The sequence below is a fragment of the Pan paniscus genome, chromosome 18 (assembly GCF_029289425.2).
Source record: "Pan paniscus chromosome 18, NHGRI_mPanPan1-v2.0_pri, whole genome shotgun sequence".
Classification (NCBI taxonomy): Eukaryota; Metazoa; Chordata; class Mammalia; order Primates; family Hominidae; genus Pan; species Pan paniscus.
In genome coordinates this window covers 74,554,935-74,570,547 of record NC_073267.2, presented here as the reverse complement: position 1 = coordinate 74,570,547, position 15,613 = coordinate 74,554,935, and the positions used below count along the sequence as shown (strand labels likewise).

Here is a 15,613-nt window from a genome sequence, read left to right as displayed (position 1 = left end):
CAAGGTCAGTTCAAATGGCCAACATAGATCACACTAATGATGATGATAATGATCAAGGTAGGTAGCCTTTATTAAGAGCTTGCTCTGTGCTAAGTGCATTGCATGAATTAACTTATTTAATTTTTATAGGAAACCCCACATGGGAGGCACGCCCTAATCTCCATTTTAGCAGTGAGGTGATGGAGGTATGCAGAGGTTGAGTAGCTGGTTTAAGGCTATCCAGCTAGTGACTAGAACAAGTTGGATCAGGCAACTTGCCCAGAGCCCACTCTTTACTACTTTACAATATACAATACAATAGTGTAAAATAAATTTAAATTGTATTTAAAGTTCTAAAGCAATTTCATGCATCCTTTTCTTCAATATACAAGTATTTCACTGCCAAGTGTGTTTCCATTCTGAAAAATCTACCCCTTTAGGTTTTTAAGTTAAAAATGCTCCCTAAAACAATAAGAGTAATAGATAGATGACGTCATTTACTTTTTAAAAATATCCATAAAATTTTGGCTGCCAATTTAAAAAAAAAAAATTGGACAAGAAGATGCTGTTAGTTCAAGGGAAGACAAATAGTTCGAGGTCCTCCCTTTTGGATTGGGACCCTGCCGTGGGCTGGGGGTACCATGAGCCTGGTGGGCACAATGTGATCCTGCCTCTGCCGGACTTGGCTTCTTCTCTGCCTGTTTTGTAGCAACCACTGCACTTGTCTTTCTTGCTTGTGTCTGTGTGGGTCTCATTAGCAGTGGGTGTGTGTCTTACCACAGTGGCTCATTCACAGGGCTGCTGGCAGTGCCAGGGATCAGGAGCCGCCTCTCCGTCTGTCCAGAACAAAGCTGGGCTGAGCCCTCTCACGGTCCTGTGGCCCTTGGTCTCCCCACATGAGGTGTCCCGAGATTGAAGAGAGAAGGTGCCTCCTGGCGATGGCATTGCCAAGGCTGGAATCTGCCTGTCAAGGAAGTCCCTCGGCGGCCAGCTGCTGCACCATGACCTTCGTGATGGTGGAGTGAGTAGGCACTGGAATCAATAAGCCTGGCCTCTCCATCTGCCAGCCTGAATGCAGGTGCCAGTTACTACTGCCCAGCAGGGACGAGGGACGGGAACGGTGGCGCATAGATCCCAGCAAAGGGGATTGGCTTTTGTGGACACAAGCTTGAGGCTGGCAGTGCCGTTTTATTTATGTCCTGTCCCTGCTGTAACAGCTGCCGCCTCTGTATGCCTTTGCTCTTTCTGTACTTTCGGCTCAGGTCACGATCTTCCTTTGATTCAGAGTTTGTTTTTATTCCAGCCTGGTTGCTGCTGCCAGAGCCATGGCTCAACGGCTTGGCCTGGACTGTTGATCCGCATGTCAGGAGTTTCCAAAAGTTTGTTCCGGTCTATCTTTGAGAGAAATAGCATGGACTGGATCCCATCGCCAGATTGTGGTGTCTGGGGACACGCGCTTGGGGCACTATTTCCATCCTCTGTCTTTGTCTGGTCTCCTCCTCATTAAATCTTCCTGGGTCTGTGGAGCTGACTACCAATTGGTGCCTGACCTAGTTACAGAGAGCCACTACGTAACCCCTTACTCATCACCATAAATGGATCATAACCGTTTGTTCACTGTGATTCAAAGTGGACTCTGCTATTTTAGAGTTGTTTCTCCCTTTTTGGAGTTTGCGCATGGGGGTGTATGTGCATATATTTATGCATGCATGTGTGTATGCACGCGTTTGTGTGTGTGCGTGTGTGTTGTGCAGCTGCCTAAATTAAGCTGGCATTTTCCGTTGCTATGTGGGGACTCTGCTTTTGGAAAACACTTCTGTGGCATTGTATGGAATCGTTAACGGGCTTGCTGGTTTCCCTGCCTTGACCTCCTTTCATTTTCCACTGGGACCACTTTCTCTTGAGCATAGGTTCTCACATTTTCTGCTCGAGGTGTCAGCTCTGTGGCCACTCTTCTGCCAAAGGACACCAGGGAGTTCCTCAAAGGACCTTTTGAACTGTTTGTTCAATGAATGAAGAGTTCAGTCGGACAGTGACGAGGACAGCACATACCTCTGATTGGTCCCTGCCTCAGAATTGCTGGGCGTGACTCATGCATTTGGCTCTTGCCTCTGCTGATCTCACAAGCCATGTGGGAGGTTGGTTTTTTTCAGCGTCTCCCAGAGTCTGTGACCTTTTCATCACCATTTTGCCTTGCATTTTGAAAAATACTCTCCCTGAACAAATTGTGTTTATAAAGTAACAAGCAATTCCTTTTCCTATTTTTAGTTATTCATTTGTACCTATTTTCCAATCAGAGTTTCTAATCAGTATGAGTTAATCAGAGTTAACATTTATTTATTTACTGAGCACCTTCTGTGTGTCTGACCTATACCAAGTGCTGGCACTAGGAAAGTGAACAAGATTCAGTCTTAGCAGGGGTTTCCAATGCATATTAATATTTCTGTTAATTCACATTAATTTGGGTAAAATTTATTGCTCACCCATGGCATGTGTGGGGTGGTGCCAAGTGCCTTATGTATACCCCTTCTTTAATCTTCAGGGCAATGCTGTGAGTTTGTCATTAGAGATACCACTTTACAGATGTGGAGACTGAAACTTGTACAGTTGAGTCGAGTCATTCACTCAAAGTCACACATTCAATTACAGGGTAGAGGCAGGATTTGAACCCTGGATTGTCAGACTCCAAAACTTCCCCCATGGAGATTATAGTCACCAGCTCCCTGCATTCCTTCCTTCACTCTCCTACTGGATAGGTGTTTGCTTTTGTGGACATGAGGAGTGTCCTATGTTCTCTCCATGTTCCGTGGCTTTTGGTTTAGTGTGAGGTGTCTGAATATCCTGGGGACAAATGAATTTGTTGCCCCATAAAATAACGGAGCTTCTAGCTTTCTAAGATATTAAACTTACTTACCTCTTGATTGTTTAGATGGGGAAAGTGAGGCTCTGAGTGCAAAGGGATTTGCCACAATCGTACAGTGGCAGGGTCTGGACTTATACTCAGCAACTCTGATCTACAGGCTGATGGGGTTATTGGCTAATTTATACTGAGTCAGATGGCAAATCTCAAGAGTTCTCCTGGGAAATTCTATCCAGGTTTGAGGTCAGAGCAGCCAAAATTAGATACAATGCAAGCTCATGAGGGGCAAGGTTCTAATCTTGTTCATCACCGTGTCCCTGCTCCCCAGCACAGTCCTGTGGTGCAATTGGTGGTCAACTGATGTGTGTTGGAGGAATAAACTGGGTGAAATGAAAGGGGCTTCCAGGGAGAACCTTCTAAGGTTTGTGCTATGGGATTGGTAGTTGCTTACCTTTCTTCCCGGGTTCTGTTAACCCAAGAAAGTATTTTAGACTCAAATTGATGGTATCAATATTTAATTTGACACTTCGATGATTCAGTCATTTGGTATCGTAAAACTATTTTTCCGTTTCTATCTTGGAATAAATTGGCTTGTTCTTTGGGCATCTCTGGGCAGAGTAGATTTCCTGGCTGTACAAAAAAGAGGATGCTCAGGTATCGGTATTTGTACCCAAGCTCACTTTAGATGTGGCCAGCTCAGGTGTCTATGTTGCAAAAGAGGTACTCCATGTGTCATGAAGTGACTACAAGATTAAAAAGTGTTTCCAGAACAGACAATACCTTAACCATCATATTAGAAATAAAGAAGAGAGGAAAGAATTCACCCAGAATTCATTCACTCTGACTCACGAATTGTCCTTATTTTCTTCCTCCTACTATTCAAATTAGTCAGAAATATTTTTACATTATTGTAATTGGAGTCGAGATTTGACGTCATAATGAACCATGTGGAAATAGTCCCAAGTATTTTCCCATGTTTCTTTATAAGTCACAGCATTGTGACTTTGGGGAAAGCCTGCTATTCCATGCACAGCATGTATTGTGTTTTACTTAAACATTCTCCTATTACAACAAGGCAATTGTAACTTTATGGGAATGTAAAAGAGTGTTTCTTGTTGGCAATATGGGTGAAACTTAATGAGATTACGCAAAGAATTGCAATACCGACAAGGTCCTTTACTTCAAGTGAGTTATTCTGTTTGGAGTCAGCCTAATGCTCTATTTTCCTAATGAAATAAGAATACTTAAAACATGCATAGGGAAACATCAAATTAGTCAATATTAGAATTCTTTTTGTTCTTTTTCTATTTTTTATAATTTAAATAATTAAGATGACATTGAAAGCAAGCATCTTTCTTAATTGCTCAGAGCATTTTTCTTATTTCTGAAAATGGGTGGCATTTAACTGAGAGACAAAACAAGAACATCAATAAGAAATTAAAGCGAATGGCTTAGAAGTGCTAACCTGGTCTTTAATGTTTCTTCGGGAAAAACCACTAGAAAAGCAGAAAACTGTTCAAGTAAATCCATCTGCTAACTTTCAGGTCAAACCTGTTAGGATTAGTTCTTTAATGAGGTTACAGGGTTTTGGGCGATGAGTGTGCAGAAATGATCTGGTAATGAGCTGACTTCGAAGAGAAGCTTGAGAGAGCTTTCATTAACTCTGTTTGCATCATAATTTGGCAAGGTCACGGGAGAGAGTCTTCTTTAGGCCACTAAAAATAGACAGTCTCATAGATCCAATCATGTCGTCATCTCTCTCCCTCTTTTTTTTTTTTTTTTCTGTAGTCATATCTTATTTCGGGAGCTCCCTTCATTCTTCTCACCCACCTGCCTCCTCTGGAACCCTGTGATTACTTTGTTTAAGACACTGCCTCCTTGTGTGCTGAAGAAGAGAGGAAAGACAGGGCATTTCAGGCCCCTCACTCACCTGATTACTTTATCTTGCAGTTTCCCTTCCTCCCTTCTTCCCTCTTTCCCTTCCTCTTTCCCTTCTTCTCTCATTTCCTTCCTTTCTTCCTTTCCTTTTTTCTCTCTTCCTTTGTCTCTCCCTCTCTCCCTGCCCCCTCCCTCCCTCCTTTCATCCCTCCCTCCCGCCTTTCTTTCTTCTCTCTCTCCTTCTCTCCCTGCCCCCTCCCTCCCTTCCTCCCTTCTTCCCTCCCTCCCTGCTTTCCCTCTTCTCTCTCTCCCTCCCTTCTTCCCTCCCTCCCTTCCTTGGTTCCTTCCTACCTCCCTTCCTTCCTCCCTCCCTCTGTTCATTTCTCCCTCCCTCCCTCCTTCCCTTCCTTTCTTGCTTCCTTCCTTCCTCTCTCCCTCCCTTCCTCCCTTCCTTTCTCCCTCCCTCTCTCCAATACATCCTCCCTCTGTTCCTTTCTCTCTCCCTTCATCCTTCCTTCTTTCCTTTCTCTCTCTCTCCCTCCCTTCCCTCCCTTCCTTTCTTCCTCCCTCCCTTCCTCCCTTTCTTCCCTTCTTCTTCTCTTCTCCCTTCTTCCCTCCCTCCTTCTCTTTCTCTGTCTCACCTTTACATAGGTCCCAATTCTATGTGTCAGTGTGCATAGAAATACTTGATATACAATTATTTAAAAAGTAAAAACAATGAATGAATGAGCTCCATTTCAAAGTAAAAAGAATGAATGAATGAGCAATAAAGAAGACAAAACAATAAATCAATGAGCACAATTTCAAAGTAAAAACAATGAATGAATGAATGAGCAACAAAGAAGAGAAAATTCTTGAGAGAATGGTGGGGCTAGAAAGACTTCTGCTTCCCTCGAAAGCATACTTCGCTACTATTTTAATACCTCTTTCTTTCACACTCTTGTACCCCCACTGCCAAATGTGTGCTCTACTTACATTGTGTATGTGTTCTATCTATGCCTTGTCATCTGTCTGTGGTTGTATGCATCTGCCCATATCTAAACATATACATCTGTTCAGAATGAGGTTCTGTAAAAATTCAAAGGATTCATTTGACTCCTGGATTCGTCGTTTCTCTTTTTTTTTTTTCCTGTTGACTCTTTGTATTTCATGCAGGTTTTGGTAAAGAAAATTCTTACCCTAACCTCTAAAACATATAGAATGGATAAAGTAGAGCTTCTGTGGATTAAATAGAAGAAAGGAGAAAGTTGTAGGAATCTGCAGAAGCCTCCCTCCAGCTCTCCCCACCACACAACAGCCCCTGCAACAGCCTTTGGGATACCCCAAGAATACTACTGTTTGCCAAGAACAGTTAGTAAAATCACTAGATTAGATCACTGCTGAGTTTTCATTTGGCTCTTACATCCTGTGATTTGTGATGTCTCTGATGTCAAACTTTAAGTCCAGGTCTCTGTGTTTATGGTTTGCAGCAAATGCAGATGATTCCGAAGTAGGTACTGTAGGAGCTATAAACACGATGCAGATGACAGAGTTTCTGCTTTTCATAACCTCACAGGGACTGGAGGAGCAGGCAGACAGTTGGGAAAATGGTTTCTTAAAACAACAAAATGTTCAAACACATAAGAACAGAATGACTGATAAAGGTGGTTGTAAGTCATAGTTATTGCCTCTCATTTCATCAAATAGTTACTGAGCATCAGCTATGTGCTGGCCACATGTGTATTGGTTTAAAGAGGTCCTAAGAAGATATGATCCCCTCTCTGTTTTATTAACGTTTTAAAATTTTCTTTGTGTAAGTTATCCCTGTCTAATTCTTTGCTGCTAATTTTTCTGTTTACTTTTTAACTCTACCAGAGGCTGAACACTCTGTAAAAAGAGCAATCTTACCTGTTTGGTATCCAGGGATTTGACTGATGCCTGGCACATAATAGATGCTCAAGAAACATCTGCTCACAGAATTACACTGTGTCATTATCTCCACCAATCACAGTGGTTGGCGGAGATGATGCCACAGTGTAAGCTTTGTGCGTGTGTGTAGTTGGGAAGGTGGACTGTCAGGAGGTGATATTTGGCCAAGACCTTAAAAGACAAGGATAAGTTTGTGAAAAAGGAAGAGGAAGAGATATTCAGTTCAGAAGCAAAAGTAGGAATGAAGGAGGCAGAGTGAAACAATATGGTAAGTTGAGGCAAAGCAATGGGTTCCTAGAAGGAGCTTCCCCAGGTGAAGCTGAAGACCAGTGAGGCTCACTAATGAAGGGCTTTCCCTGAGGGCAGAATGGAGTGGTGCTTAAGAGAGAACGCTCTGGAGTCAGACTGCATGGATGTGAATCCCTACAAGCAAGGCAGGTGGCATCAGTAACTCACCCTCTCCATCTTAGATTTCTCCACTTTCAAATAGGGGTGATCTATGCAACACTCCACTTTAGCACAGTATCTGGAACATAGCAGGCTTGGCTATTGTTAAAAGTAGAGGAGACCAATCCAAGGAGACCTTGAGGGCTTTGCAACTGGGAGTGGCATGAGCAGGCCCCTGGTTTAGGGTGTGCCTGTAGCAGCTGTGTGAAAGATGGGCTTGCTCTCAGGTCCTCCTGGCAGAAAGATGCTGTTGAGTATCTTCCTCTATCTCCTTCCTTCACCTCTGTGGGCCAGTGATGCTGTTCTAAGCGGCCCAATAATTATCTTTCCACTATGTTTAAGAATGTTGCTTTGTGTCTTGCACAGGGTTGTCTCTGTGGGAACCAATGGGATAAATAGTATGCTGGCATCAGTACCCAGAATGGCTGCAATCCAGCTCAGCAGCAGTTTTATCTTCATGGGTCCTGCGGTCCTGTGCCAGGTCGTGTGTCCCCGTCCCTTTCGTGAAGCAGCCCTTGCAACTAATATGACTTTGTAGCCCAAGCTTTGCATATGACCTTCATTCAAATTATTTCATGCTGTTCTTTCTCCTTTTCACATTTTTAGTATTCAAAATAGTCTTATATGTGTTTGTACTGTATGCACCTTTGTAGGCGGCCTGAAATTCCCTTTGGAATAAAACAGGATATTGGTAAAATGCACGGCATGCGTCACAGGGAGGGGCAGGAGGTGGAGAGTGGGCCGGGTGAGTCTTCAACCTAGTTTCTTTGTGAAGACCTACTTTCCTGTAGGGCTTTAGACTCTGCTCCCTCCTCCACCACCATGTCGGAACTGGCATTTGTCTCTCCCTGTAATTCCTTCTCTGTCCTTGGAGGAGAACTGTGATCATTTCTTGCAGTCCCCTCGCATAGCTGACCTGACCCGTGATATTAATGAAAATGCGGTGCAGAGACCCTGGGATGCTGGAGGCAGGGTCTGGGGCGGTTTAGATGCTGTAGGCACCGCTCCTCACCCATGTCCCTGTTGGGCCTCTGTCTCCCTGTCCATAAAATAATTGTGGTGCCATGGATCCGTGTTCCTCACCTCTCAGTCATTCAGGTTTTGTCTTCCCTAATATCTGGATACAATTCACATTGTTATTTACTTAATATTTTCTTTTGACTCCTTCTACTTTCTGCTATTTAAAAAAATATTTTTGAAGAAAATTATATTGCTCTAATTTCTGGAAAGCCAGTATCTCTTGTCATAAATATGAGGCAGTCAAAAAACAGATACAATTAAAAGGAAACAACATAATTGAATCCTCTCTGAGCCTGAGACTGCCTTGTCTTTGTTAAAAAAAGGTTTGTTTAGGAATCACTGCAAACAGAGACTTTCTCTTTGCTGACATCAGGACTGAGAAAGAATTGAAAAGGTATGTCTCTATTTCCCCCATTTATTGTCTCTGAAGGCCAGTAATCTGGCAATTGGTGGGGCCCCTGTTGTGTCAGGTATTGCATTAATTTCTTTATGTTGAGTCTTTGTAACAGAACCCTGATGGTATTGACTTATATTTACTGAAGAGTAAATGTGTGTCAGAAACAATAGCGTGATGTGCACATATTATCACCTCTGTGCTCGCCACAGGAATGTGAGGTGTTATGTTGCTCATTTTACAGGTAAGGAAACAGAGTCCAAAGCCACAGAACTGAAGAGTCATAGAGGCCCAAACAGGAATCAGCTTGCAGCTGCATCTTATGCCAGAGTTTTTCTAATTCCACAGCTTGGCCCCTTGGCTTGCTGGGGGACATGCCCCTTTGGTTTGGCTCCTAGATAAGGTCCTCTGGGCCTTCTCTGAGGACCATCTTGACTCTGAAACCTGGCTGTGCCTACACATCACCCTGAGAGCCAAAGGTGACCCCTCCCTGGCCGCCAAGGTCTTCTGCACATGCAGTGTCCTCTTGAAGATGGCCACATCATGGTATTGGGCTTGGCCCATGAAATCCCCAACACATGTTGAATACTAGAGAAGTATCAGCTCTTAGCTCTGTGTTTCCCGAAGTGTGGTTGGAACACTCATAAAGGGAGGTGGGATGCTTTTAGCCAGGGGAACTGATTATTCCAATTACAAAGTTCTGTCATTTCAAAGTAGGAAACAATCTTACTGCCCATCAAATCTACCCTGGTACCCAATGCCAAAATTCATTTACTTACTGGATAAGGAATGTGACTGAAATGTTTACAAATATAAATGATCAAGTTATGAATAGTATACACATGTACGTGTGTGTGTGTACTGACACACATATAGATACTATTATATATCTTTATATCTCTGTATGTAGAACATTTGCAGATATCAAAGCCAAGGCGGCATTTTAAAAGCCTGTTTAGAAAGACAAGCTCCTTGCTTCTTGGCCTTTTGGCTAAGATCAAGTGTAGGTATCCAGCCTCATTTTCTTGACAGAAGCCATATGATAGAGACTATGAATATTGTAGAAGAAGTCCTCCTGAAACCTCTGATCCACTGATTTGCAGACAAACAGGGCCATTTTTCTGTCATTTCCACACTCATGATCCAAGCACAGTCTGGTAAGATGACCCAGCTCCACATAGCTGTTGACAGTGCTTTTTTTGTTCGTTTGTTTGTTTTTCTCTTTATTTTCAGTTCTTAACAATGGAGTTAGTAAAAGTAACCATCCAAAGAGTATTTAAAAAATGAAAAGAAAAAAACATCCTTGAGAATGTGTGTTTTGTGTGTGTGTGTGTGTGTGTGTGTGTGCAGTCACATTTACATCTAAAGCACACACACGTGCCTCACAAATCGAGGTAGAATAGCCTACATAAAGCTTCCTATGAAAATATTAGATTCTCAATATTGACAAATGATTTTTCGCATTCTTCAAGAATGTCAAAATTTGTGCATAGCAGTGAAGAATGTTCTTCCACCAATGAAGTGCAGCAAACGCGAAACTGAAACATTTTAATGGCCTGATTCCCCTGCCGACCCTGAGTGAATCCAGTGTATTTAATGAGGTGTGATGAGGATGTAGAGCACCCGCTAGACTCTCTCCCTGGCTCACGTCAGCCCCTCTGTGGCCAAATTCAAATTTGTGCCTGAAGAAAATCAGTCTCCACTTACTGCAGCCCTTCAGAAGCACTTGTAAATAGGTGAGACCACTATCTCCAGGGCTCAGATTTTTATTTACTAAGTCATTGGTTTGAAAGCTCTTTTGAAGCATTTAGTTTGTGCCTTTGTCTACCTGATTATAAAGTGGACAAGGAAACATATATGCTTCTTATCCCTGTGGAGTTTATAGACAAGCAGAGTTTGTACAGCTTGTATCTTCAGAGTAAGTGCCTAGGAAAAGGCAAATAACAAAATGGCATTTTTTTCTTAACCTAATTTTATATTGCAAAAGGATAGTCCCACTTAATTTTGAGAAACCTGATTTTGTTTCTTTCTGAGTATAATGGCCCCAGAGGGAACTCTCTCCTATTATATCATAAATCAGTTGTATTGCTATGGACTATGCAGTTTACTTTTCTTACTATGAAAAGATAGCGGGAGGCTGTGACTATTTTGGCATACAACAAACACTGCAGTGTGTGTGTCTGTGTGTGTGTGTGTGTTTGCAGTACTTCTCTGACTTTGTGAATATGGAGATTTGCATACTCCAGAAACTTGCAAATAAGCGGATTTCTTGGTTGTCTGGAAGTTGCCCAGATTTGATAAAATGTAAGAGACTGTCTCAGGCCTTGTGTCTGGTTAAAGGTCTTTGTTTTTCTTTATTACATGCATGGGTTCTCCTTCGTAGTTGGTTTCTGCTTTTCCTGGATAGTTAGGTAGCCTGGTAAAGTGATGCAGTCCTTAGTCATGTTTCTTTTAAATCATTGGACTACTTTCCTAATTTAGTGCCCTATTTTATAGCCAAAGAATGGAGTAGAGTACAGCTATTGGGTGAATTGCTATAGATGCAAACTGCCTGCGTCCGAGTCTTGGCTTCACTGGTGAGTGGCTTTGTGATTGAGGGCAACTTTACTCCGTCTTTTTGTGCTCCAATTTCCTAGTTGTGAAATGAAGAAAAACCACAGAACCTGACTTATAAGATTGTCATAAGATGAAATTGTGTGTTGTAGAAAGGTACTTAGCCCAGGACCTGGTCCATTGGAAATTCTCAATAAATTTTAGCCATCATAATTGCCTGTTTGGATTAAGTTGTGTCTGTGGAACATTCAGCTCCTGGGGGATAGAGAAATGCTGAGAGTTAGCATCATGTGTACATGATGGCATTCATGCCTTAAATCCCCAAAGATGATTAAATGCTTCATTTGGCATGTGAAGTATTTAGAAAATATTGACCACACTTTTTCAAACTTAATACTTGCACAAACACAGGCATTTAATGCCAGTCAGAAAATACCTGTTGGTTTCCCAGTGTTTTATTGTTAATAGCCAATTATTTGCAAAATGATAACCTACTTTACTGATTTTAAATATTTAAATATTATAGAAAACAAACCAAATAATGCCACGTTGCATTTATCAAAGCTGAATAATTTGTGCCAAATGAGTACATTATTACAGTCCTTGAAAACAAATTACAAATTATACCTGTCATTTGACATCGAGTAGATAAAAGTCAATAGGTATTTTCAATCTTTTAAATTAAAAAATTATAGAATTTTGTGGTCATTCTTTGTCTAATTACTACCATTCATTTATTTCTCCAATAGTCTAGCTCTGTGGAGGGTTAGCAGTGTACTGACTTGGGACAAACAAAAATGAGAATAATATGTGATTTCTGTCCTCAAATAGCTCACAGCTTCCTTGATGGAAAGTTGGGAGGACCAAATAGCCATAAATAACAAAGATCTCTAATTGTGGGAGAAATAAAAAAGCACTATGTTACACTAAGGGAATCCTGAGGCTCTCTGAGTTTATGCTAGGTACTGAGGAGAATTTCCATCAAAGTCACACTAACAGTAAATGGAAGAAGAGGTCAGATGCAGAGAAGCACAGAGGTGCACAGCCTGCCAGGCTCAGGAACAGCAGTACTTACTGAAGCAGGAGGTAAGATGGGCAGGTGAGGCTGGGGACAGACAGGAGTCAGATGCATAAGCTATGTTAATAAATGTGGAATGTGGGCATCTCCTGACCTGACAGGAAACCATTTAGAATTTTAATATTGTCAGGTTTTTTTTTTTAATGTAAAAATCACCATTCTTCTAGTTGATGGCTTCTATTGAAAAGGGGATTTCTGTTTGATCATGTGCATTATATTCAAATGTTTAGATATTTACACACGACAAGGAGACAAATAAGTAAAATAAAATCAGCTACAGAAGAAGAGGTTAAAGTTATTCTGGAGCATATGTGATTGTGTGCATGCTGGTTGCTTTGTTCACCCTAGTAGTTCTTTAGAAAACTTTACATACTGACCATATGGACATCCTTAAAAACTTTCCTGCAGCATGCTTATACTTATTTTTGTCTGCTTCTCACCTCCACCCTAAAAAAAAGTTTAAAAAGTAAAATTGCTAGCATTTTAGGCAAAAATAAAATATACTCTCCTGGAGAAAGTCTTTTCATTTTCCTACTATTCTAGCTGTTCTCAAGTTGTTAATAATATAGTCTCTCTCTCTCTCTCTCTCTCTCTATATATATATATATATATATATGCAAATTTTATAGTGGGTGTGCTTAGATATTTCCCCTTATTCTAACTTTTATTCTTCTTTATTCGGTAGCAAAATCATCATTGCTGAGTGGGAGGGGAAGAGTCTTTGGAGCAAGGGAAATCTAGATTGGAATTCCCACTCTGCCACTAATTAGCTTGGTTATCTTGGGCAAGTTGTTTAACTTCTGTAGGTTCTAATTTCTTCCTCTTTCAGGAGGCAGAATAAAATTTCTAGTGTTGTGGGGAAGAGTAATTTTTACAAAACACATGTAGAAGCACCAACGCAATAATACCGATGGCGTGTAGTAGATGGCACGTAAAACCGGAGCTTCCAGTACCGCAGTTGTTAATATGTTGAAAGGAGAAAGTGAAGCTACATAATTTGGGCAAGAAATACAGATAAAATGTAGTGACTAGTAGGAGGTTTGCTCATATGCTAGATGACTGTTTGTTTATTCATTTCCCAAAGATATGACAAAGGCCGTGAATATTTATTTAGTTCTGCTCCCAATAGCCCTTCTAATAGGGAATTATTTGGGTACAACGAAAGACATTTGTAAATGCGGCTGATAAGACCGGCATTGGACAAGGCGTGTTTTGTTGGACACAAGAATTCTATTGTCCCTGGCTTCAGTTGTCAAGTGCCCGGGGAACCCAGAATTTATGGTGGCAGCACAATGGGCCTTTCAGGGCTCAGGGAAAGAGCTGTGAGATCCTGCTCCCCGGCTTTTCAAGGCCTCTAGTCTTTTTATCAGGCCTGGACAATGCCGGATTCAGCGGCTGCCTGAGCCTCCTGACCGTCCATTGGCCGTCAGGTATTGTGCAGTAATTACCATGGTGACAATGGACTCTCTCTACGCCCGTCCATCGGCGCTTTGGAAAATGGTGAAGGTTGTCACTTTGCATTAGGTGCCTCTAAAAGCATGGCTTACTTAGAAAAACTACTAAATAGAAATGAAGATAATCGTAGTAAGAGTTTGATTTAAAAGGCCACTGTGTCAAATCCATTTGGAGCTCAGAAACTCTTTATGGACGTTTTCTTCTAATTACAGATAGACATTGGGCATCATCCTCTGTACAGGCAGTAAGGAGCCAGCCTTTAAGATTTTGCAGGAAGGGATGAGCAGAGGGCAGCTGGTGTCCCTTAACCACACAGTGGGAGTAGAGGTCTAATCTGGGTCCAGGAACTTTGAAGGATCTCTAAATTTCTTTAGATGAGACTCAGATTCCTCATCTGAAAAAAAAAATTTGCAAAATGCTTATAGATTATTATTAATTACATGTGATAAAATTGTATGTTAATATTTATGCACATATCAATATTGGTTCTGTATAAATACTTACACATCTATTAAAGGGTTTTTGAATAGCAAATATACAATAAAAGGTAAAATGTTTAATCATGCACAATCATAGAAGCACAATATCTCTTTTCATAATCACAACTATTGATTTTTGAGTGTATAAGTGAAGTGTTCCATGTATTATGATTATCCTCCACAATCATTCTCCAAAATAATTGTTATTATCCCCATTTTATAGTGAGGAAACTGAGGCTCAGAAAGTTCTTGCTTGCCCCAACTCAAACTAGCTTGGAGGAGGAAAAACTTGATTTTAAGTCTTGTTCTCTCACATGCAACAGCTTCCTGTTTCTCCCAATTTTTTACAAAAAAAAAATCATGATCTACAATCCTAGCTTACGAAATATGCTTTACCATATGGGTTTGGAACTTTGCAATAACAGGAAAGAAAAACACCCAGTGGAGATTATTAACTGAGTTTAATCATCCGTTCAACAATGTCAGAAACATGTGATGCTCAAAAAAGGAAGAAGCCCCCATCTGCAGACCCCCAGGGATGACTGTATATGTGTGACCCCTTCTCCTGCCTGCACAGAGCAACATCAACAAAGCAAATTGGTATTTCTAGACCACCAGAAAAGTGGATGGCCGTTGTTCAACTTCTTCACCAAAGAAAAGTTTTAAAAACCTGATATTTCACTTGTTTACACAACAGTAACATGTAAACATTTAATTATAGTTTGCTTTAACTAACTATGTTCCAAAATATCCAAAATATCCCATTGTGGTGGCTTTTTGTTTGTTTGTTTTGTGTTGTTTTGTTTTTGAGACAGGGTCTCACTTTGTCACCCAGGCTGGAGTACCATGGCGCTATTTTGGCTCACTGCAGCCTCGATCCCCCAGGCTCAAACGATCCTCAAGTCTCAGCTCCTCAGTAGCTGGGAATACAGGCACCTGCCACCACGCCCAGCTAATTTTTTTTTACACATTTCGCCATATTGCGCAGGCTGGTCTTGAACTCCTGAGCTCATGTGATCCTCCTGCCTCAGCCTCCCAAACTGCTGGGATTACAGGCATGAGCCACTGCAGCTGGCCTTCCCATTGTGTTTTTACCAAAAAGTAGAAATTATCTGTAGTCACACACCACGGGAATAGGCATGATTTGCCTGGGGAGTGGGCCTCCTGGTGGGTTCTTAAACCTAGGGAAAAAGGAGTGGGTTTATTGATCCAGCCCAGTTATGCTACTTCCTTGCTCTATGCACTTGGGCATATGCCATTCAGCCTCAGTTTCTCCATCTGTAAAACGGAGTAACTCCGTCTCCTCGGGCTATGCTGCTCCCTTCATTGACAACTCTTTCCATTTTAATGGAGAGCCTAAGATAGGGAAAGTGGAAAAAGGAAGGATATGGCTCTGCACGTACTGAGCCTTCCACACAATCAGAGCTTAGCAAAAGGGAGCTGCCACAGTCACAGCTGCATCCTCCACTGACTGTCTTCCTTGATTTTGGTATGCTTACTGAGTATGTCCTTCATTCCACTTTATACACTCTGGCTTCACGGTGTTCCTTTTCCTGATTTCT

At 41.6% G+C, this 15,613-nt stretch overlaps 1 protein-coding gene across 6 annotated transcripts in view; it reads left to right on the top strand.

Moving 5' to 3' along the window:
• Positions 1-15,613, top strand: part of CDH11 (cadherin 11) — a 177,706-nt gene that overhangs the window by 52,952 nt on the left and 109,141 nt on the right. Inside the window, exon 1 of one of the 6 annotated variants that reach the window (XM_063598029.1) lies at positions 920-1,057. The exons of the other annotated variants lie outside the window; for them this stretch is intronic. The gene's annotated coding sequence lies outside the window, so the exon portion shown is untranslated. Of the gene's footprint in view, positions 1-919; positions 1,058-15,613 lie in introns of those variants that run through there. 6 annotated transcript variants of the gene reach the window in all.